We start from the raw sequence: 7,893 nt of genomic DNA on the forward strand, positions 1-7,893 counted from the left end.
TGTCTTAGATGACGTTTTTTAAACAAGCACTCCGCAAACACACACGTACAAGAAAGTGCTTGCAGAGCTTGCCTTTGTACCTGGCATAGTGTCATGGGAGGTTTTTTTTTTTTTTTTTTTTTTTTTTTTTTTATCAAGCAACTAAAGGAGGAAAACATTAGGTATTCCCCATCAGCAATAGAGCAGATGATATGGCTGAACGCATGTCATATAATCAGATTTTTAAAACTCTAACTCATCAATTGATGATGATAATATACTTGGGTACTGCCCATGTTGTTAACCTCAGCAATCAAAATGAGGTAATTATACTAATTACAAGCGTCTCAAAACCCTACTCAGTGTCCTTGTGCATGAGAGGTAAGCTGTACCACAGCCGTGTTGTAAGGCTCCAACACCCCGTAAAGGACTGAGAAGCTTATTCTCGGGCCAGTAGTCACTGTGCCAGGGAAAGGAGAGGTAGAGGTGAGTCCATGGGCAGACGAATGGCCTTTCATTCAGGAATGGCTATAGATGCTGAAAGACTTGCAAGTGGTTGGCTGGGCCCGATGGTCTGGAACCAGTGATATAAGGAGCCCTGAAGCCCAGTGAGCTGTGACTGTATAAAGTGTTCTGGATGACATAGTTGGTCATCTAGCGCAGCTGACCTGCTGAGAGGACATTAAAGAAAGACTCAGGAAGTGCACCATTACTTGGAGACCTCTCTATTGATAAACTGAGGAAACATTTCAAGGAACTCCTGGGAGCCATATTTTATGCCCAAATGTCTTGTTCTAACTTAGCCAGGCTAAGGGAGTAAGATGTGGTGACTGTGAGTCTGGTCATGGCAAAGAGAAGCTAGTTACTGAACTGGAAAAGGTGTGCCATCAAAGGTGAGTGCTCATATATAGGTGCAATGGTCAGAGACACGGAGAAAAAAGGGGAGGAAATATTTAAAAGGCAAAGAGATCTTTTAAAAGCAACGCCACTAAGAATTGTTTGGAAGAATTAGACTCATTGTGACCCTCAGTTTTTCCATTATCTGACCTAGTAAAAGATAGCCTGCTTTCTAAATCTGCTGCCCCATGATAATTAGACCACTCCAAATACTATTCATTACCTCAGTAGCCAACGGCATGGCATGTCCAAAATACTACACATAAAGCGTTTACTATTAGATTATTACAGCAATAGAAAGAATGACGACATGCATCTGAGTAGCGGATGGGCAAATAGAACGAAGTGTAGTAAGACAAAGGACAGACATTTGGCAAAGCCACAGAAAGCCTTGGGAGGCTTATGTGGTATAAAAATAATCACAGATCTTACAGACTAAACAGCACACCCATTCAACTAATTATGATCTTACATCGAGTGACTTAGTGAAGATAAGCCAATAGGAATAATTGACAAACATCCACAAAAATTGAGTCATTGCTCAAAACATCACTGAAATAGGAGCTTTAAGATTTTTTTTTTTTTTAAAAAAGTAATTCCAGGAAAACCAAACAAAATGTTCTTCGATTTGGTACCAATTAACTTTCCCCGAGAGCGTTGCTTAAATAAGACGTGTGACTGAACCGCTGGCAAATGTTTGCAAACCTTCTAACATCTAAGGGCTGCAGCATTGTGGTTATAATATGGTCATAAGGGACAAATGAACCATGGTGTGGTCAGCTACTGTTCTAGCTAAAGAGGAGGTTACTGAAGAAATACAATGACAAGATATTTGAAAGCACAGGTTCTGACCAGCAAGCACTACAAAGCCCCCAGTAACACATGGAGGTATTGAAGGACAGTCCCTGCATTCACCACATTAGCCAGAAAGAAAAGCCAGTCTGTGACATCTGGAAACAGCTGCCTGTTTTTTTTTGTTTTTTTTTTGTTTTTTTTTTTTTACTGAAAGACAATGAAATCTCAAATTGTGTTAAATATAACCTGCTATCAGACTGACTCACCATCTACAAATTGTTGGCAGGCACTGGGGCTGAGGTTACCACACATTGTCAGGAAAATCGGGTCATGATTAATAAACAGAAAGGTTGATATAATTTGGACAAAAACATAACAGACAGATCCTCAAATGGGCTAATGACAGAGAAGCTGATTAAAACCATTTGGAATGACAGCTATAGTTATTTGCATGTGTTGGGGCCTGAGTGTCCTTGGCCTATCACACTACTTTTGAGGGGCTTTTCTTTAGGAAAAAGCTTGAGCTGCCTAGATCCAGAACAGAATGTGTAGATATCATCCAGAAACTCACGTGAGTGCACTCCTATTTGACTGACACTCTGATTACTGCTAATTCCCCATGGTACTTTTTCCTCAATTTAACTTTTGGGGTCAGCAAACTATGCCCTTCAGTGTCACATTCCTGGGGCTCCGTGGTTCACAAAGTCTCACTTCTTTCATCTTTAAAATGGGAATGGCGACCATGCTAACATATTTGTGTTCTAAGTTGTGTCTGAGATTAACATCAGAAGTCGTGTATAGAATGACTTTTGCAGGGTAACTACAATTCATAATCTGGCTGGGTGGATACTTTTTAAGTCACTGCACATTTATTTTCCTAAACTATGCAATGAAGTTCATTCTGTTGAAGCCTAGAAAACCTCAGTTGGTTTGTGGGCTGCCACCAAGGCTGGACGCATAGATTCAGGCTGTCCGTTGTCTGAGTTGGCAGCTTTCATGGCCCCAGCTTTAGGCTTAGGAGTCACTGCCAAGGTAAATACGTGCTAGGTAGCATTGTGGACAGGCAGTGGAGTGACTGACTGGGATCATGAAATCTGGGGTGGGACAGAGCTAAGTCTCTGAAAGAAGGCTGCAATTCAAGGATCTTGTTAGTGCATCTGGCCTGACACTGAAGTGACTCACCCAAAGAGCAGGACTGTACCAAAGGATGCAATTCCAAACATTTGCTTTGAGCAAGGCTCTGGACCATTGGATGGGCAGTTTAATAACAGCATTTACTATGTGAAGTGATTGGAGGATTCTCACATTTTCATTCTTAAGGGATCTCTGCTCTTGTGTGGTGGTTTCTCTGAGACTGATACTGCTGGGTGCTCACTAACCACATTTACTCCTCTTACCGAACCTGTAGGACATGTTTCTGTTTCTTTACAGAGGAATAGGAAGAACTGTGCTGTAGAGTTTCTAGCCCTCACTCATGAAGTCCCCCTGCCTGTATCTCATGAATCTCCTCTTCTGTTCACTTCCTTGAATGACACTGACTTCCAAGATAGCTTTAGAAGTTAAACATTGAAAATGATAGAATCAGAGCATGGGAAGACATGGTCATTGATTTATTCTTTGATGAAACCAGAAAAGTCTACCCTGAAGTGTTCTGTTGAGCTTATTATTTCAAGCTAAAGCAATGTGGGATATGTTCTTCATAAAAGTTAGCCTTATCATTGCTTATATGGCCATCTAATAGTCTGCTAGGCGGCAGGTTATCCTCTGGAAGAATTCAGAACTAAAACAAAGGCACCATGCCAAGTCAGATGGAAACAGATGAGTGTCTTTAACAACCACACATGTGACCTGTGGGTAGACTATCAGCCCTCACACCCATTCTTGACCCTGAGGATTGACTTTTTATAATCATATTCTCTCTCCTACAACAATTGATCTGGTCCAAAGAAGAGAAGAATCAAAGAGACAGAATTCTTAGCTTTCACAGTTCTCTCAGAACTTAGAAATATGACTGATAACTTTCATATTTCATCTGCATACTGCTTCTGAGGGGTCCCTGACACAAGGAATTACTGTATTGTAAAGCTCTCTATCCACTGACATAGGGATTGAAGTCATGTCTACAAATCACATGTAATCTAATGGGCCCATTACATATTTCTTTTGGAACTCACATTACCTGCAGTGCCTCTCTAAAGCACCCTGGCTTTTATTTCTGTACAACGTGTGTTTTTTCCATTCCAGAAAGTTAGCCAGGCTGCTACAGAGGGATGTTTCAGAGCCATGAGAAAGGTCCCATAACCTAAGTCAGGCCTGCCTTCCTGACTAGCCTCATCTGTCTGGCTTGCGTGCCTATGGGACTTCTGTTGTCTTGTAGAGCATTTCCCATCAGGTATGAGTGATTTGGGTCATCAGGCCGATCACAAATAGGCTCTTAATAAGGCTCCAAGTCAGAATAGGTGATGACATGTGTCATTCAGTTACATAAAGAATGCAAATCTAATCTCTTATACTTATTAAAGGATCCGCCAATCTACAAATCTTCTAGGCCTTTGTTTTGTTGCCAAGTGGGATGAACCATGATTGTAGCTTTCAACTGGGGAAAGCACCTTCAAATTAAAGGCTGTGTTGCTAAAGCCCTGAGTGTTTTAGGGACACTCTTGGTCTATCACAATTCTTCTTGTGGACTGAATCCATAAAGGTCAGAACTAAACAGTACTTACTTTGGTTTAGGACCAGACCTCAGGACCACGATTACTTTGTAAGCCATATTGTATGCTTGAGTACCTCTGAGCATTCTCTGGCTTCAAAAGAGTAGTGCTGTAACTATCGAGCAGAGCAAGAGACTTAGAAGTGACATTTGATTGGTGTGGGTTATCAATGACCACAAGTTCCCAAGTGATAAATGATATTCCATTCTGATGGCAGCACTATGGGCAGAAAATTGAAATGTTTGGCATGCAGAGGGAAAATGGGGGAAGCTTCGATACTAGAGTTACCGAAGAGCTGGTCATTCAGATCTGAAATAAAATAAAATGGAACAAAACATTAATTTAATATTATTTTCATTAACAATTGACTTAAAATTTAAAGGTACTTTATATTATAAACATGTCAAGTTCTATGTCCACCTATTAGTTATTCCATTATTTTATTTGACATACAATAATTCAGAGAGGTATGCGAAAGGGGAGTGTTTTTTTTTAACAAATGAAGCCACAAAATATGGCCCAAAGTATCCTGGTATTTTTGGATAAGTACAGAAGAAAAAAATGGGCCACCATAGACCTGAAGCCTTCCAGGAAATTTCAGAGAATTCTGGGAAAATAACGGTGCAGTCTCTCCATCCGTTGCAGTGGCAAGGAATCCTTGGTCTTATGGGGAGGCGAGTCAATGTAATTCTGCTGTTTGTCCTCTTGTAAAGATTGCATCCAGACATTTAGAAACTGACCTGTGCTCATCAATAGAAAATAGAAAAAAATATGGCTATATCCTCACAATTTTATGGCTGAGTTGGGTTTCTAGAAGGGATAAAGATGTTTGCAATGAGCTAAATAAGTGTTTGTGAAGATGAGCTAAGAATGAGGGGCCACAGTGAAGTATAAAATCTGAAATAGCATGGTGTAGAAAGGGTTAGGTCAGTAATAGTAGCTACTCAGGATTATGCTTGCCATTGAGGTGGATGTCACTTTTCTTAGTGTCTGTAGCCAATTCTATACAGGACAGCTTTTTTCCTTGGTTGAGAAATAGTAGGGCATTAGATAAAATGGTGTTTATAACAGCAAGAGGCATAGGGTATTTGTGTGTTGAAACCTCATTTGAACATGATGTAGTTATTATCTAAAATGATTAAAGCAGTAGCTATCATTGTAATTGAACAAACATAAATGACTCAAGGACATATTCCACACAGGACGATAAGCAAAATGGGTCAGACTGTGACAAATTTGAGAATTGTAGTTCATGGAAGTAAGTCAGTCATCAACCTGGCCACCAAGCTCACCCCCCTGTACTTCTTTGCCCTGACCAGTGGTTAGAAAACTGTGATGTTGTCTCTTAACCACAGAAAAGTGTAGTCTTCCATACCTTACAGCTCTGCTTCATATGTTCCCTCAGGGGGCTATAATTCTAGACACCTGACACAATTGGGAGTCTGGGAAGCTCAAAAAGAGTTCAATAGAGCTCATGTTCACTTTGTTATAAAGTGATTCATGAGGACAGATCAATCTGAGCTATGGAAAAAGAATGAAATAATAATAGAATCCAGAATTTATAGGAGGCCTTCCTACTCCCAAGAGTATGAAATGTTTGCATTTGCTCAGTTTGATTTAGATTAATATTCTCTCCATTAGCTAATGCAACACAGTGGAAGAATCCCATTTCAGAGAGGAGGAGCCAGGCATACAGAGGTGAGGCCACCACCCAGCACCTAATCCTCAGAACCAGTGTTTCACTTGCCAGTTGCCTTCCCGTTAATGCCGATGATGTTGGTTCTATTGAACTCCCCTCACAGCATCCAAAACACTGTACTATACATGGCCCTTTCTTGCCTGATTCTCCATGCTATTATAATCTCTGCCAGTTGTATAATCTTTTCACATAAAGATTTCTTAGTGAGAGAACAAGAATTAAAAGAATTTCTTTAGAAGTCTAGGAAATCATTACTGTCTACTGGAAGGGAGAATACCTTGGCTAATTGCTGTTCTGCCCCTTTGGAGATGGTGAAAAGTCAGTAGCAAAGGCTTAGTTAAGGCTTAAAAGAAATACAAGTAGAGCAATAAGCCACCTGCCATGGCTGGGGGTGCACGACAGTAAATCCAGGAGGTGGTTTTCATGTACAGTGTATAATTTGGGTCCTGACAGAGCTTAGATGAGGAATAGGTCTATATAACTATTGATCCACAGAGCTATCAGGGACATCATTTAAGTTGATGGCTTGTGTTGGTCCCTTAGGATGTGGAGTCAGCTTTAACCTGCAAGGAGAAAAAAATTAAAGGTAAATGAAAAGAAAAGGGAAAGCCTTCTGTTCTCCCCCCTTTAATCAGAAACACTTCTAAATGACCTTGCTTTTCAGCTACCATGGTGCTAACTTATTTGCTTATTTACTTATCTAATTACATTGAGGAATGCCTACCACTTAACATCCCATTAGATGCTTACAAATATGTCATCCACACCTACTCCTTGACACTGATTATAGCCTAAGAGACAAAGGGAAACAGGCCACCCCTGTCACAGTGTGTAACACCTACAGGCCAATGAGTCTTCCAGAGGTGGGGTTGGGGATGGAGGAATGGAGACAGAGACTCCAAGAAGAGTTAGTTTCCTGGCTCCTCTCCCAGAGTCTTTCTGTGTCTGGAATGACAGATGTCGATATGCCTTCTTGGACCTGAAGCTGCAGATCCTTAAGCCACAGGGCATATTCCTAAGTCTTAACTCTGTCTTCACGTGAACCTCATCTTGGTCTTTTCTGCTTTCCCTCTGAACCTTTGTGCTGGACCACTGTATGCATATTCTACTTCTCTATGCATCTGTCTGTTTCCTGGTTTCTAAATGTGTGGCTTTTCTGTCAGTGACTTTGCTTCAAGTCACCTTGAAGCGTAGCCTATGTGCCTGGCATTGCTGTTCTAACTGGGACACTCTATACCTCTTTGACCACAGTGAAGACTGTTCTTCCAGTTATCTTTCTTTGAGCTCCTTTGGCAAATAGTCCACCGAGTCCTGGCCATGACCCAGAAAATACAGTGAATGCTTTCAAAGAGGGAATACCTCCTCTGACTTCACACCTTGCTAAAGGGTTAGAGCTACACATACCCAAAGGCTAAAAGGATAAAATACCTACGCAAATTCATGGCCAGTATTGTTCATTTCTTCCATCAATTCAGATAATTTGTAATCAATCCATGGTCATTATTCACTGTTGGTGAGAAATAAGACGCTGTATATTATGCCTGTTGACATGCATACCCCTGGATGGCTCACAGTCCTTGAAGGTCAGAACAGTCTCGGATAAAATTTATTATTCCTCCAATATGTACCTGCAATGAATATTTGGGGCCATTTCATGCAGACAATTTATGAATTGAAATAAAAATGTTTTATATCATACATCATTTAAAAGGGGAAATCTCAGCTCCTATCAATGCTCTGACCCCATGTTCTTTTAGTTTTTCATCAAATTTTCTGACTTCAGGCCTCAGGGTCTTGTCTGGGCTTAGGAGT

This window comes from Mus pahari, chromosome 13 (assembly GCF_900095145.1).
Source record: "Mus pahari chromosome 13, PAHARI_EIJ_v1.1, whole genome shotgun sequence".
Lineage (NCBI taxonomy): Eukaryota > Metazoa > Chordata > Mammalia > Rodentia > Muridae > Mus > Mus pahari.